This window comes from Dasypus novemcinctus, chromosome 4, assembly GCF_030445035.2.
Source record: "Dasypus novemcinctus isolate mDasNov1 chromosome 4, mDasNov1.1.hap2, whole genome shotgun sequence".
NCBI classification, from domain to species: Eukaryota; Metazoa; Chordata; class Mammalia; order Cingulata; family Dasypodidae; genus Dasypus; species Dasypus novemcinctus.
In genome coordinates this window covers 103,361,306-103,376,522 of record NC_080676.1, presented here as the reverse complement: position 1 = coordinate 103,376,522, position 15,217 = coordinate 103,361,306, and the positions used below count along the sequence as shown (strand labels likewise).

The following is a 15,217-nucleotide window of genomic DNA, read 5'->3' as shown; positions in this document are numbered from 1 at the left end:
ATCAACCATATTCCAAGCATAAAAAGTAGGATATCGGGTTAGAGCAATGCATTAGTACAAATACTTACATATTGTCCTAAATCTAGCCAAGTGATTATATATTTTCTTTATTTTTAACCAAAATTTTGCAACACAAGAATTATGGAAAATTTCTATAATTTTTAAAATCAAATCCTACACAATTTTACTTTCACTTAAGAACAAGTCTCTAACTGAATAGCTTGATTTTTCTCCCCTAGTATAAAGGATCTTTTGCATTGGTCAGAAGGAAAAACAGTAATAAGTTTTTAAATTTTGAACTACTAACTGCACCTGCTTAGGATCTAAAATTGAAATGGAAAACACAGGCTTAACCCCACATGCTCCCTGATCAAATGCAAAGGTTCTTTAAATAGGTCCATGTGGAAATATTAGGAGCAGCTGAAACAAGGTGTTTGTGTCCCTGCTCATAACCTGGCAGTTTAATACCATGGCCCACAAACAGCTGCCTCTACTCATTCTGGTTCAAAACCAGGACTAGCAGCTCTAAGGCGAAGCAAAGAAGCAGCCCTTGCTTTATCCCCTGAATTCCACTGTTTTGTCAAGTGGTTGCCCTTAGATCCATCGTGACAACCTACAAGATCCGTTCTAAGCTACCAGCACAAGAGAAAAGTAGCTAAAAGCCTTTGAAATAGGTACAAATAAATTCCAGAAAGAATGTAAGAAAGAAATGAAATCTTGTGCATTTTGTTTGGGCGTAACTAGTAATAGTATTGGTACTAGCTATGTGTAGTACACTGCATATTGGTATCCTTAATTTCTTAGTTTCTAGAAGATCAAATATTTATTTGGAATATTCCTGAGGGATGGCAGATTGAGTAACTGGAAATTGTCACCATAGTAAAAGCATTTTTAGTTGCAGTTGGAGGAATACTACCATATTTCGAAGAAGTTGTCTCCTATAATACAATAACCCATGTCTTCCTTTATGCAGATCTAATACATATATGGGATATGGTGAATGTAGTTAAGAAGTATGTATATTGTGCCTCTTCTTCCTCCCTGAGGATTACACAGATATTGAAAAAAACAAAGATGTGTGATCATCCATTATGAAGAGAAAAAAAGGAATATGTCACAAGCATTTTAGCTGAAGATGTGTTTATATTCAAAACTATGCTTTCACTCTAAATATTGGACAATATTCCCCCTGAGCATGTACAGTGAAAAGAACTTTCTCTGGTATCATTTGCCAGCATTCTGCCTGCCATGGAATCATTTTCCTTTTACATCGAGATGTCATGTACCCTTAGATAACCAGTCACATTCTTTGGGGTGTTACAGAACAAGTTTTTGGTCATTTGCCTTACTCTTAAATGGATAACAATTTCAATTTCACTTTGGTTTTCTTTCATGCCTAACAATTAGCAAAACTTAACTATTGTTAGGATAGTTTCTCTATTCTACAAGTGGGTTTTACTCTTATTAACCTCCAAGTCATCCTCCATCATAAACTCTTAATCATACCTAAAATGTACTGCATCCCTTCGCATAATATACACACAATCCTGCTTTAAAAGCAGATTTGGCAATTATATAACACAGAAACATTCCCAAAGCATGCTTCTCAGTGACGATAGGGACACATACCTTACTGTGCCGGTACCTTTGCTTGATCACGCCTGGTGGTTTTCTCTTCTCATCCCCACCAAAATCCAATAGTGGAATCCAGGGACCAACAACGTTTTCTTCTTTTTCTTTTTGGATGCCCTCTCAGTTTTTGTTTTCTGGGCTTCAAAGCCACAGAGAGTTTGCAACCAGGGGCCAGTGATAGTTCTGCAAAGACGTGACAGTGGGGAGCCCAACACTAACTGGGCCCAAACACTAAATATAACCCTCTTGCTTCTCTGGGCAGCGTCCTTCATACTCTGAAGACAGGTAACCTTGCTGAAACTCTCACCCCACTGCTTGCCAGTCTCCACAGAAGAAAGGGTCTAACTGGATTGGGCTGCAGGATGTGGTGACCCAAAAGCAAGAAGCCATCTGCCCAGAGCAGACAAGTAGAGGCAGGTATAGGCTCTGCAAATGTGTCTGTGTGTGTTTGTGTGTGTGTGCTTGTATGTGTTTGCATGCCTGTGCCCAGCAGCTGCTCTCCAGATTAGAAGACACTACTTTTTGGCAGACAGCTCTGAAACACTCTTGGGTAATTTCAGATTCATGTGCACATCTTGGCTGAGAGTAGAAACCTCCCAGGCGCAACCTTAGTCTCCTTCTCTGCCTTGTCACTGCCCCGAATTCAACCACAAACAAACAGCAGCATGAGCATCTTAGGATCAGTTGTCCAGATGGGTGGATATTAAAATGCACCTCGTTTTGAACCTTACAGCTGTGAACTGATGCAAGCTTTGTTTTAAATTTAAGTCAGAAGGAAATGACCTCATCTTTGACAGCCATACCCAAGGCACTGTAGAGATTCACTATTACTAACCCTGTGCTGAACTTTAACTTGAATTCCTGCCTATTCCATTTAGTGTCACGTGAGAGTTGAGTGCAAAGTGCTGAGCAAACTCTTAAGTCAATATCCAAATGTAAAATGGTGTTTTTGAATTATTTTTGTTGTTGTTGTTATCCCAGTTTTTTGTTGTAAGATTATTCGGGTGTGAAGACTAATCTCATACCTTAGATTGCTAAAAATTAAAGAATCTAATTTTCTATAAATGATATCACTTGTTCAGAATAGAAGTGGGGTTAGAGGAACTTCTTCATTTCTTCAAGTATTTTTTGCAGTGCTAGTTAGGTTTCCAGTCCTCTGCTAGATGACTAATGCCCACCACCTGCCAGATACTGATTTATAAATTAACTTATTTAATCCTGCATCCTTTATGTTAGCTGCCTTTCTTGGTGATAAAATGGGGGGAAAAAATGAAGCTCAAAATATTTAAGTAACTTTCCATAATCTGTCATCTGATAAACATCAGGCTGAGGATTCAAAAATTGGATCTAAATTATCCCAGAGCCCAAGCTACTTTTAACTTAGAAATAATTTCAAATTTACAGAACATATGCAAGAATAATAAGGAATTCTCATATACTCTTCACCTAGTTGTCCAGTCTTTATTATTTTGCCACATTTGCTTTTTCATTCATCTCTATTTATCTATCTACCTACCTAGCTATCCATCTCTACCTCTATATCTTTCTCTTCTCTGTGGGTGTATGTTTTTTTTCTGACCCAGTCGATATACTTCAATGTGATCATCCAAAGGGCAAGTACCTCCTTCTGTATAACCATAGTATAACAGTCAAATTCATTAACATTGATACAATATTCCTTTCTAATCCATAGATCTCATTCTGATTTTCACCAAAATCTCAATAGTATCCTTAATAGGAAAGAAAATTGTTTTTTCTTTGTGCCAGGAGCACATGTTACTTTTAGTTGTCATGTCTCTAGTCTCTTTCAATCTGAAACAGTTCTTAAGTTTTTCCTTATCTTTTGTGACCTTGACATTTTTGAAGAATATGTTTTGTAAATGTCCCTCAATTTATTTTTGTATGATGCATCCTCATTATTAGATCGAGTCTATACATTTTTAGCGGGAATACCACAGAAGTGATGCTATATTTTCAGTTACATCAGGAGGCACTTGAATGTATGTGTCCCATTACTGGTGATGTTAATTTGGATAATTTAGTCAATATCATCTCTGCCAGATTTCTGCACTCTAAAGTTAGTTTTTCCCTTTGCCATTAATAAACAATTTGTAGGGAAATATTTTGAAACTATGTAAATTTTTGCTCATAAACTTTCTACTGTAAAGAAGAGCTTTCTCTCCTCCCCCATTTATTTATTCTTTTATTTATTTATATCAATGTAGATTCATGGATTCTTTTTTTTTTAAAGGGGTTATAATTCTTTAATATCATTGTTTTCTTGATGCTCAAATGATCTCAGATTTGGCTAGTGGCAGCCTCTTCAAGCTGGCTACTGTGTCCTTTTGGTAAGTTCATTATTTTTTAGTGCTCTTTTACATTCTGTCACAAGAAAATGTTCCATAAGCATCTTCTACTTTCTCTACCCAACCACTGGAATCAGTACCTATTCAAGGAGACCCAGTTCCACTATAGAAAACGTTACTTAGAAACCATAATCTGGGCACTAGGTGTGCTCATTGCTTGTATGCCTTCTCAGACAAGAGAGTTAGGAAATAAATAGACACACACATACACATAGTGCTATATCTTTTCATCTCTCTGCCATCTATCTATCTCTCTCTCTATCAAATACCATGTGACAATACTGAGAGCTCCAGTTCCAGACTAACACCATTGGAGTCAGTCTAGCTTTTACCCTTTCCATCTTTGTAACTCCCTTCTCCAACAGTGAGAATGCCCTAGCTTTGTTATCTTCAAATTATTTAATTACTTCCTCATTTCTCCTGTTAGTAACCAATCTTCTGACTCTGCCTGCTGTTTTCTCAGCCCTTACAGTCTTTTTGGCCCTCATCAGTCCTGATCCCTCAGGGAAAGGGAAAAGAAGTAATGAATTTTTTTAAAAAATAAAAGAGAAGTGAAAAGGAAGAATATGAGAATACCTTGCTCTTTCAACTTGACAAGTCATCTCTATCGTCTTGATAAGACAAGTAGTGGAAATCATCATGTTAGCTCTGTGAAGATGTCATGGAAACAAGTTAATTTATAATGAATGAGAGAAGACTTCAATTATTTATTCATTTAATTAATTGAGTACTCACTATGTGTCAGGCATGTTGAAAGGCAGGCGTAGTCCTTGCCCTTATGAATGTATAACCTAGTGGATTAGTTTTATTATAGTTACTATTTATTAAGTAACATTTTGTACCAGCATTATGCTAAGTACTTTATTAGTTATTTAATTTTTTTCTTTAATTTTAAAGAAGTTTTAGATTACATAAATGTTACATTGAAAATGTAGGAGGGTATATTTTTTAAAAAATAGGAAGAAAATATAGCAGATTCCTATATACCCCACTCCTTCCCCTCCCACACTTTTCCCCATTAACAACATCTTTTAATCTGTGATTAGTATGATACATTTGTTACAATTGATGAACACATATTGAAGCATTGCTACCAAGCATTGTCTTCCGTTTACATTCTGATTTACGCTTTGCACCATGCACATTTATAAGTTTTGACAAGATGTATAATGGCTTGTATCCATCATTGCAATATCATGGGGAACAGTTCCGATATCCCCAAAATGCCCCATTTTACCTTATTCTTTCTTCTCCATGCCCTCAATACCTCTGATGACCACTGTCTTTATATCAATGTTACAAGTTCTTTCATTACTAGAATGATTATAAGTCTACTTTATTTCATAGTTGTACCCCCACCTTATGTTTGTTCATTCCTCGATCTTGAGGATTTGGGGATCGTGGTGCTTACTCTGCTTCCAATTGAGAGGGGACTTAAATCCCATAAGGCAGATGGTTTAAACTGTCTTGATTGCTGTTGTAGATACTCTCTGTTTTGAGGAATAAGTGTTGTCCATCATCATCCTTTTGTTAGTTGTCCTGGGTGAGTCCGATGAATTGGAGAGTAGGTGTTGACTTTTCCAGATGCATTGCTAGTTGGCAGTTGGTGATAATCCCTCAGTGCCAGGGAGGCTCATCCCCAGGAGTCATTCCCACACTCGGGGTAAGGTAGTGAGTTTATATGCTGAGTTTGGCTTAAAGAGACACCACATTTGAGCAGTAAGGAGGCTTTCAGGAGGTAACTCTTAGGCAATATGTATTACTAGGCTAAGTTTCAATTTCATAAGAACAAGTTTCATAAGTACATGCATCAATACCAAGGGCCTGGCATATTGGTGGGTCTTCCTTCTCTAGGCACTGTCTTTGTACTCTAGAGATTCTTGCCACTCTTTTAGAGAATGTAGCAGGACTCCTCAGGATGGGAATTTAATATTCCATTGGTTATTGTATAGGTCTCTGCCCACCAAGACAATATCCCATGACCATGAATACATTCATTTTCCTCAGAGGCATACCCAGGGGTATCCCTCCCCACACATTCCCCCCCAGCCAATGCCCCCCACACCAGTAATCCTCCCCTGCCACAGTTGCAACCTTTCTGCAATCCAAAACATCCCCAAAAACAAAGCCAAAATTTTTAACAATAAAATTAAAAATTTTAAAATGACTAAAAAATAAATAATATTTTTATTATAGTTACTATTTATTAAGACATACTTCATAGCAGCACCATGCTAAGCAATTTACTCATTATTTAATTTTAATCCATCCAGCAACTCTGTGGAAGAAATAGTAATTTTTTCCACTTTGTAAGTGAAGAAACTGAGGGTTAGAGAAATTAACTTTTCCAAAGTCACCAAGCTAATTAGTAGGAGATCTGGGATTTGAATTTAAGTTGATTTTACCCAGAGCTCCAGCTCTAAACACTCTGGCTGTACAGGAACCAGAAGGTGGAAGTACCAATATTCCAGAAGAAAGCATGCTTTACTGAGTCTTGAATGCAAACCATCCTACATAGCTGTACCATCTAACACAATTAACCACTAGCCACACTATTATAAAAACATGAAATGTGGCTAAGCCAGATTAAGATGTGTTATCAATGTGAAATACTGTTTTTCAACATCTTGTTATTTTAAAAATGTAAAACATCTTAATTTTCTATATTGACTGCATGTTGAAATGATAATTTTTTAATATATTGGGTTAAATAGACTACATGAATTTTTTCACCATTTTCACTTTTTAATGTGGCTTCTGTGTTATATCTCTATTAGACAGCATTGCACTATTACTACAGAAAAAGAAGTTATATGTCAAACCTTTCCCTTTTGAAGTTGGTACATCTAAGAGATTCTGAGATGCCATAATGGCCCAAAATCAAACCTTTTATCTCCTGATCAGCCAGCTTTGAAACAATTAAAGAAGGATGGTCGGCCAGCTTTTCATTTACAATTATATTGATGACATAGACTTTTAAAATATAAACAACTTTAAAAAAATAGCTGTTTATAATTTCAATAGTTCTTAAATAACTATTTGTGCAATATCCACTGTTCCTCCAATCAAGCACTAACTTATTTGTCTCTACATGGGTATAATCCTAAAATGTAATTTATCATAAATTCCATCTCAGTTAAAGCTTTCTTTGGGTCCATGAAATTGATATTAGCCTGCCAATTAAATTTCAAATATTGAGTCCCAGACACATTTTATATCCTTCTTATAGCCTTCCTATTGGAGCATCTACTAAAAATGGATATCTGGGCGGCGGACTTGGCCCAGTGGTTAGGGCGTCCGTGTACCACATGGGTTCAAACCCTGGGCCTCCTTGACCCTTGTGGAGTTGGCCCATGCGCAGTGCTGATGCACGCAAGGAGTGCCCTGCCACGCAGGGGTGTCCCCCGCGTAGGGGAGCCCCATGTGCAAGGAGTGTGCCCCATAAGGAGAGCCGCCCAGCGCGAAAGAAAGTGCAGCCTGCCCAAGAATGGCACCGCCCACACGGAGAGCTGATGCAGCAAGATGACACAACCAAAAGAAACACAGATTCCCATGCTGCGGACAAAGAAAGAAGATGCAGCAAACAGACACAGAGAACAGACAACCGGGGTGGGTGTGGGAGAGAGATATTAATTAAAATTAATTTAAAAAAAAGATAAAGGCTGACAGAATGGATTAAAAAAAATGGATATCTGCTTGGGGAGGAAATGGAAGACTATATTGGGCTGGTGTGTAAGTGCCTTGCCAAATAGATAACTAAAGGAATTGTAAATCTGTATGTACATAAGCAGAACAGATTCTCTAAAGATTTCATATTTCCACCTTTTCATGGGTACCCAAGCATCTATATTCCTTTAATATAGAAAAGGAAAATGTCAAGAAAAAATGTTTCTAATCTTTTGATGGTCATTTTTCCATTGACCCTCTGAGCTTTAGTATTCTTCTTTGCAAAGATTTTTCATTGTAAAAGACAATATTTTTGTTCCATTTTAGCACAGACATTCTGTGAGTCTGAATTGATGACTAAAAAATGATCCAGGAAACCCTACCCTGTGCTTTTTGCTAGACTGTTACTAACAGTTATTATGGCAGCTGTTTGCAAGTTGTTGATATATATGTATATATATACACACATATATATACAATGCTAGTTCTTGAAAATATGGTGAGGTTTAAATTAATTTATCCAAATTTTTTTGTTTGTTTCTATGAACTTTCAAAAGAAACATGGAGCTTTCAGTAGCAGCGCTGGATCATAGGACATCAGAAGCAGTGTTCTCCTGGCATGCCTCACTTTTTCTTCACTCAGATCCCAAATCCCATCCTTCCATCTATCCTGGGTGGATTATATTCTGCCCATGATGCTTCCAAGGTCCCCAGTACTTAACCAAACCTTACCCTCAATCCCATGTTATTACAATGACCAGTACAGTCACCTCTGCCCCACTAAACTGGAATTCCTAGAGTGCAGAGGTTGCAGCTTCCAACATTGTAACCCTAGCCCACAGCACATAATAGGTACAAAATAAAGACATATTCACTCGATGAAGCATCACTGACCTCTTTGCTGAGTGAACAAAGAACAGGAGAAGCAACCCTAGAATAAAGCAACCTTACAACAGCATCTCACTTAGCTGGAAGGTAAAGAAATTTTTTAAAAAGTGCACATATTTAAATCCATCAGTAATTTTTAAATTCCAGAGTTTTAAACTTTTTTCTAAAAGACATTTTACCAGCAGCAAAATTGATGATTTAAATTTTACATATTATCCTTGCCTTAATGTTTCTGGAGGGTGAGATTAATGACCTAAGTTGTGTGTATAAATAATAGATCTGGATAATCCACAAAAGTGAAAACTATCTCTAACAAGTCTATTTAGAAAATCCTGGTATAATAGGGGACAGGGGACTTCTCTTTTCCTTTTGAAACACACCTATGGACAATATTTTGGAATTATACCTATTTTAGGGCTTCATATTTTTCTAAAGTGAAAATGTTATTAATAGGTAAACCTAAGGGTGGGGGGGAAGATGAGGAGAACATGTTCTTGACCTCTGAATCTTGTTGCAAATAATCTGTACTCTCTGGTCTCCAAGAACTATTTCTTCATATACTTCAAGAATGCCAAAATACTAGGTGGCAGCTGTTTTTGCTCTAAGACATTCCTTAAGTGTCCTATTTTGATGTCATTATGTAATGCTTTTCTCTTGGCATAGCTATCATCACTCAGTAGCCTTGTTGATATATATCATTGCATAGTACTCTACACTTTTCCATCCATATCACTTTTCCAAATGGGTACTGGTTCTCTAAAAAAAAAAGGGAGAAGGAATAATTCCAGCAACATCTCAAATTGGACCAGTGTTTTCTCTCTGGGTAGAAAATTCCTTTGTAAACAGAAAAATAAGTTAGTTAGAAATCTTTTTCCCCTCCCAACCTGTCTTCTCGTTAAATATGTAACTTCATTCTAATTTTGCTTTCCTTCCTAATTGTACCTCTTTTTTTTTTAAGATTTATTTATTTATTTTTCCCCTTCCCCTCCTCCCGCCCTGCTGTTTTTCTATCTGTGTTGTCTTGTCTTCTCATTTTCTCTCCTCTAAGATTCACCAGGATTTGATCCTAGAGACATCTGATGGGGAGACAGATTCCCTGTCAGTTGCACCATCTCAGTTCCTGGTTTCTGCTGTGCTTCACCTTGACTCTCCCCTTGTCTTTCTTTTGATGCTTCATCATCTTGCTGCGTGACTCACTTGCGCAGGGCACTGGCTTACCACACAGGCACTCGCACAGGCAGTCATGTGGGTACTGGCTTACCACGCAGGCATTCACATGGGCACCGGCTTGCTGTGCAGGCTCGCTTTCTCTTCTTTTTCACCAGGAGGCCGAACCCAGGTATCGAACCCAGGTCCTCCCATATGGTAGGCGGAAGCTCTATCACTTGAGCCACATCTGCTTCCCTAACTGCACCTCTTCTAAAGAGGTGTTGTGTCAGGCTGAGAACTTGTTTAATCTTTCAGTTCAAATCTAAATGACAGTGTACATATCCAGAGCACAATTTTCAATTAATGTCAACAAATATTTACTGAGTGTCTGCAATATGTCATGCCCTGTGCTAGGACTTGTCCCTGTCCCTCAAGAACTTAACAGTCTAGTAGAAGAGGCAGATAACAAAATTCTCATTATAATGTGCTAAGCATTATAATGTAGGGAATGAACATAATGCTATTTGAGTCTTCCTGGGGTAGAGGGCAGGGAGGCTTCACAGGAGGAGAGGTAGGGGTATTTGAACTGGACAGTTCGGAGGAGGTGGAGGAGGTTTCTGCCATGGAAAGGGTAAGGAGGAGGGCATTCTAGGCAGCAGACACCGTGTGAGCACAGGTGCCCTGGCAGGAAAGCACATGACAGATTCCCAAATGCTAATATGGCTGGAGGACAGGGGTGTGTGGTGTCCAGCTTTGTAGTAGTAAAGTGGAATCTTTATCAGGATCTGGAATGTTAAGGGCATTGAATGTTTTGATTCTAGACATTTTTACACTATTCTGTAGACAGTGGGGAGCCCAACAGAGGCTTTTTAGCTGGAAGTCATAGGGGAGTGTAGTGGGAAACCCACAGAACTGAGAACCAGAAGACCTTTTTCTGGGACTATGGAATGTTTCACCTGAAAAAGGCCTCAGCTCATCTGATTCTTGCCTCTTGTTTTATACTCGAACATTCTGTGACCCAGGTGGTTAGCTTTCACACCAATGACTGCCCTGTTTTTGACATTAAGTCTTATAGAAACTACTGATGTCTCACCTTCCCCTAAAGTAATCCCTAGGTTCAAGCAGGGTCACCCCTGTGCCCTGAGGGAGGCCCTATGCATACTTACTGATATGGGATGCTGGGACCTCAGAGGCCAGCCTCAGGAGGGGATGAGGCTGCCCCACATCACAAGCAGGATGTTTCAACATTAGAGGGAGAGTCTGGGCAGGCGACTGCAACTTGAGACTAGATGATCTGCCTGGATTGGAGCCAGATCCCAAGGAGCAGCTAGGTGATGGGGAGCAGGAGACAGGAATGACAAGGGAGCAGAACCCTATCCAAATTTACTCAGTTCTAAGCAGAGCTAGAGTCCTAGCAGAGAAATTAAGTACACTCAGGAAACCTGAGAAAAATCTAGTCCCTAAGGCTGAGCAAATCAGGAGGCCATTGGAGAAAGGCCTCTGTTTAAGCAGTATACAGATTTCCAGAGCCCAGCCCATGCCCACCAGAGAGCAGTCCTAGAAAGTAAAGCAATTCTAGGTCTCCCTTATGGTGGCTGAGCTCCTGCTAGCCTGCCAGACAGGGTTCTAACCAGCCAAGAAACCTAATAGTATGACAACTCAGGAGCCTTGATTTTTTAGCAACTGGATCAGTGCTAGGGAGACAGGGGAGACACTCTGCATACTTCTGAGTTTCCAGACAACTCCAGGGTTCAGCAGCCCAGATCAGAGCCAAATGGCAGGACAAGGGATGTGGTCCCTTCAGGCCAGCTTCACAATCACTTCCCAGGACAATATGGTACTATCCGTTCTTAGTGTTCTGCTTGACTTGAAGCTTCTTTCATCATTTTTCTTGAGTTAAGGAACACCATGCCACATTCTTAACTTTGTTTTCAACCCCAAATATTTTTAAATGAGAAAAGGCTAACCACCCCCCCCCTTATTCAAAATACATTGTGTGCCAAACCTGGGGTTTTAAAGCAGTCATTTTGAAATTTTCTAATTCTAGCCATAAGCTAAGTGTCCCTTCTCTTAGCCTCTCAATTTCAGTCAGGGTGGCCCTAGTTAAAATGAATATGTGAAAAACCTATCACAGAAATCCAAGATTTATGGTAGTGAAAACATAAAAGTAAAAGGAAATGCCATCTTTTGTTTTCCTTTTTGCATTTTTTTAATTTGCCATTTTCAGTTATATTTGGTTAATTCACCCATTAAACAAAAATGTATTGCATACCTGTTGTGTCTGAACACTATCTGTATACTGAAGATGTGACTTTAAAAAAATCAGGTGTTTTTTCTAACAGCTATCTTGGAGCTTTAAGTCTAAAGGAGGAATCAGAAAAAAAACAAGTTAACAAATAATTACGACTTATGTTAAGTGAAAGAAAATCAAGACAAAGAATAGATGGGCAGGTAGGGGGCCCTATTTTATGTGTCAGAGAAGACCACTCTGAAGTGGTAATATTTAAGCTGAGACAGTGGAAGTGGCCCAAGGAATTAGGCACCTCTCTCCCATATGGAAGATCTCAGGTTCGTTCTAGTGCCACCTAAAAAGACAAGGAACAGACAAGGAACACAAACAACAAGGAGGGTGGAGGAGTGGAGAAATAAAGTAAATCTAAAATAATATATATATATATATATGTTTAAGCTGAGACCCAGGTGATGTGAAGGACCTGGAAGGAAAAGAGCAGTCCAGGTATAAGAAAAATAATGTGCAGGCACTGAGAACAAGGAATGAGTTGGCATGTTCTAGGAACCCAGGTTGGCCAACATGGCTGAGGTATAGGCTAAGGGGTAAGAGATTGACAAGTTATCAGAGACTGGATCATACAGGGCCTTGTGGCCCATGGTAGGGAGTTGTTGGTGTTATGCTGAAGAGAAATGCAAACCACTGTGGAGTTTTAATCTGGAGCCTACATGATCCAATTTATGTTTTAAAGAGGTCTTTCTGGCTCTGATGGGGAGAATGGAGGGGGTCATAGTAGATGCTGGAGGACCAAACACTGAGTGAGATACCAGGTCATGCTCTGGGGTTAGCCCAAGTGGTGACCTGAGAATTAACAGATTTTAAGCTTCCTGTCATTAATTTTTCTTCACACTGATTTTTCTCTAAATGCCCAAAACATTTCTCTCTTTGCCTAAGGGTTAAGAGAAGAAAAGATGCCGGAAGCGCTGTCTTTCAGGGGAGCTAGTCAGGGAGTCATTTGGGTAGGGTCCTGACCCTGACTTTCACAGACACCCAAGATCTGATGTCGTTTTCAGTTTGCAGGTTGGTGATATTCATGCTAGCTTCCCACTGTTCTTCAGCTTTTTCCCCCTGGTACAAAGAAGTATTCAATAAATGTTTATTAAATGTATTTTACTAGGAGTCTGTATATTCCAGTGATTAGGGTCAGAGACACTCATTGAAAAGGAGAATTAGATAGGCCAATGGAGTGCTTATTACTTCCTTTCTGGAGATGGTTATGTCAGTGGATTAGTTACTATGGCCACTAAAGAGTTAAATTTTTGACCTGTGGTGGATACAGTCCAGAGGTGACTAAACGACTCTCCACTAGAATAAAAGATGCTGTGTACAAGCAAAAGGTTTTCTAAGAGCATCTGGTTAGACTTTAATGTGTCTGAAAAAAATAGCTATTTTTTCATGTTTCAGTTATTCAAATATGGCTAAAAGTGTGCTTTGGAGATCTTCCAAAATAAAAACTGTGAGGTGAGAGAAATTTCAGCCCCAACAATAATGTGAAAATTGGAAGTTGGAATAGCAACTGTTTTTCCAACTGTCTTAACTCAGTCACCAACACTGTGATGATTCTATAACATATGACAAGTCTAGTTTCTGGCCGTTAACTAACTGTACATTTAGGCTACAGGCATCAGTCTTTCCCTTATTTTCTTTCACTGTGGGTCAATTCAGGGGCAGAAATGAGAATGGTGGAAGAAAGCAGACCGGGGAACTGAGGTCTTCCATTTGGTCCCCAGGTCACAGCTGGTACCCTGACTTTCTCAGCAGGCTCAGATGATTCGGGGCCCACAGCAAACCAGTTATGGGGTGATTCTCTACCCACCCTCACAATCTTCACCGCCCCCCCCCCAGCATTGTTATGCAGGTGCCAATAACCTTGTTTGAATATCAAGGATATCCTAGAAGTAGAAATACATCCCCAAATGGCAAAGGACCACCTGAGAGACTCTGAAAAGAAAGGGGACAGGGCTCCTCAGTAAGGTAATGGACATAAAGCTCTTGATGCAGTGGCTGGCACAGAATAGTCGCTCAACACATGGTGACAGCAGCTTCTGCTACTGTTATTTTTCTCATTGGTGGTGGTAGTTTATAAACTGATTGGATGTATATGAGTCTCACATTGTGAAGAAGCAGCTTTCAGATCCACCTGTTTCCACTCTGTTCCTCACCCCCACTGACCCCTCCCTGCAGATTCCCTCAGGCACTGCTTGATACCACCTTTTAAAGTAAGGGCTGTTGTCCTAATTTATTCATTGTATTTTAGAGCCCTCCCTAAATTTCCGTACTGGGGCCTCATAAGTCTTCAGAAGTCAAAACATATATGCCTGTCTTATTCTTAACCAATCTCTACAAGGAAAATAGTGTGTTTTATACTGCCTATGATGGGTGTCAGCTTTCATAAAGTACAGCATTTCAGATAATGTGGGTTCTTGGTATAATTTCACTTCTCCACTCAAGCCGCACCATTCACGCCCTGGCTTCTTACTCTTTCCCACATGGAGGGTGGTTTTGTTATCATCTCTCCTCAGTGCTTTTTGTGAAAGAAAATAATCTCTTCAGTCATCTTCTGCACTGTGTGCGCTGTGCTGAAGAGTTCTGTGATCTCAGTTGCCTATTTTGCTGGAAACGGAGGAATGTGACACATCCGATCCCTCACTTAGAGGGGCAGGAGATGATCATTTCAGTTAGGGGCCTGGGAAACGTGTATTTGTAAAAGAAAGGGGTTTCTGTTTCTCTGGCTGTCTGCTTCCTTCCATCTGCCCCCAAGACTACCCCTGGAAGTCATGGGCTGGACATCTCTCTCAGTGAAATAAATGTTGTAGTAGATCAAGTAATTAGTAGGCAGAATTGTTTGGACTGTAACTTGACTCTAATCGCTGACTTCAGAGAATTAATTTCATATGACATAGCACCTTAGCTGTGTGCTGGCTTAGAAGTTTCCAGTCGTCTTTCCCTTTCAGCTAGATTGCTTTTTCTATTTCTGGGCTTGTTGTGTCAATGAGTCAGGTGGCCCCAGACTCTTCCTGTGGATGAAAGGGGCATCCTGAGTTGGACATCGTTTCTGTATATAAATTATAAAAAGGAAAAACTCTGTGTCTGTTCCTTGGCATAAAAGCAAGGGAAACTGGAGGGTTGAGTGAGGAAGGTATGAAGTAGCCAATATAAATAAACCCTAGCCCTAGGGCCTAAATGTGGCAAGATGTGCAACACAAAAAATGGTACTCAGGAATAA

The 15,217-nt window shown here is 39.4% G+C and overlaps 2 protein-coding genes across 8 annotated transcripts in view; one reads left to right on the top strand and one right to left on the bottom strand.

Annotated features, from left to right (window-relative positions):
• The window catches only part of FILIP1L (filamin A interacting protein 1 like), a 319,853-nt gene extending 318,011 nt beyond the window's left edge, over positions 1 to 1,842 (bottom strand). Inside the window, exon 1 of the mRNA XM_058296003.2 lies at positions 1,630 to 1,842. The gene's annotated coding sequence lies outside the window, so the exon portion shown is untranslated. The remainder of the gene's footprint in view (positions 1 to 1,629) is intronic.
• CMSS1 (cms1 ribosomal small subunit homolog) overlaps positions 1 to 15,217 on the top strand; it is a 417,987-nt gene that overhangs the window by 324,999 nt on the left and 77,771 nt on the right. Inside the window, exon 1 of one of the 7 annotated variants that reach the window (XM_071214868.1) lies at positions 1,960 to 2,049. The exons of the other annotated variants lie outside the window; for them this stretch is intronic. The gene's annotated coding sequence lies outside the window, so the exon portion shown is untranslated. Of the gene's footprint in view, positions 1 to 1,959; positions 2,050 to 15,217 lie in introns of those variants that run through there. 7 annotated transcript variants of the gene reach the window in all.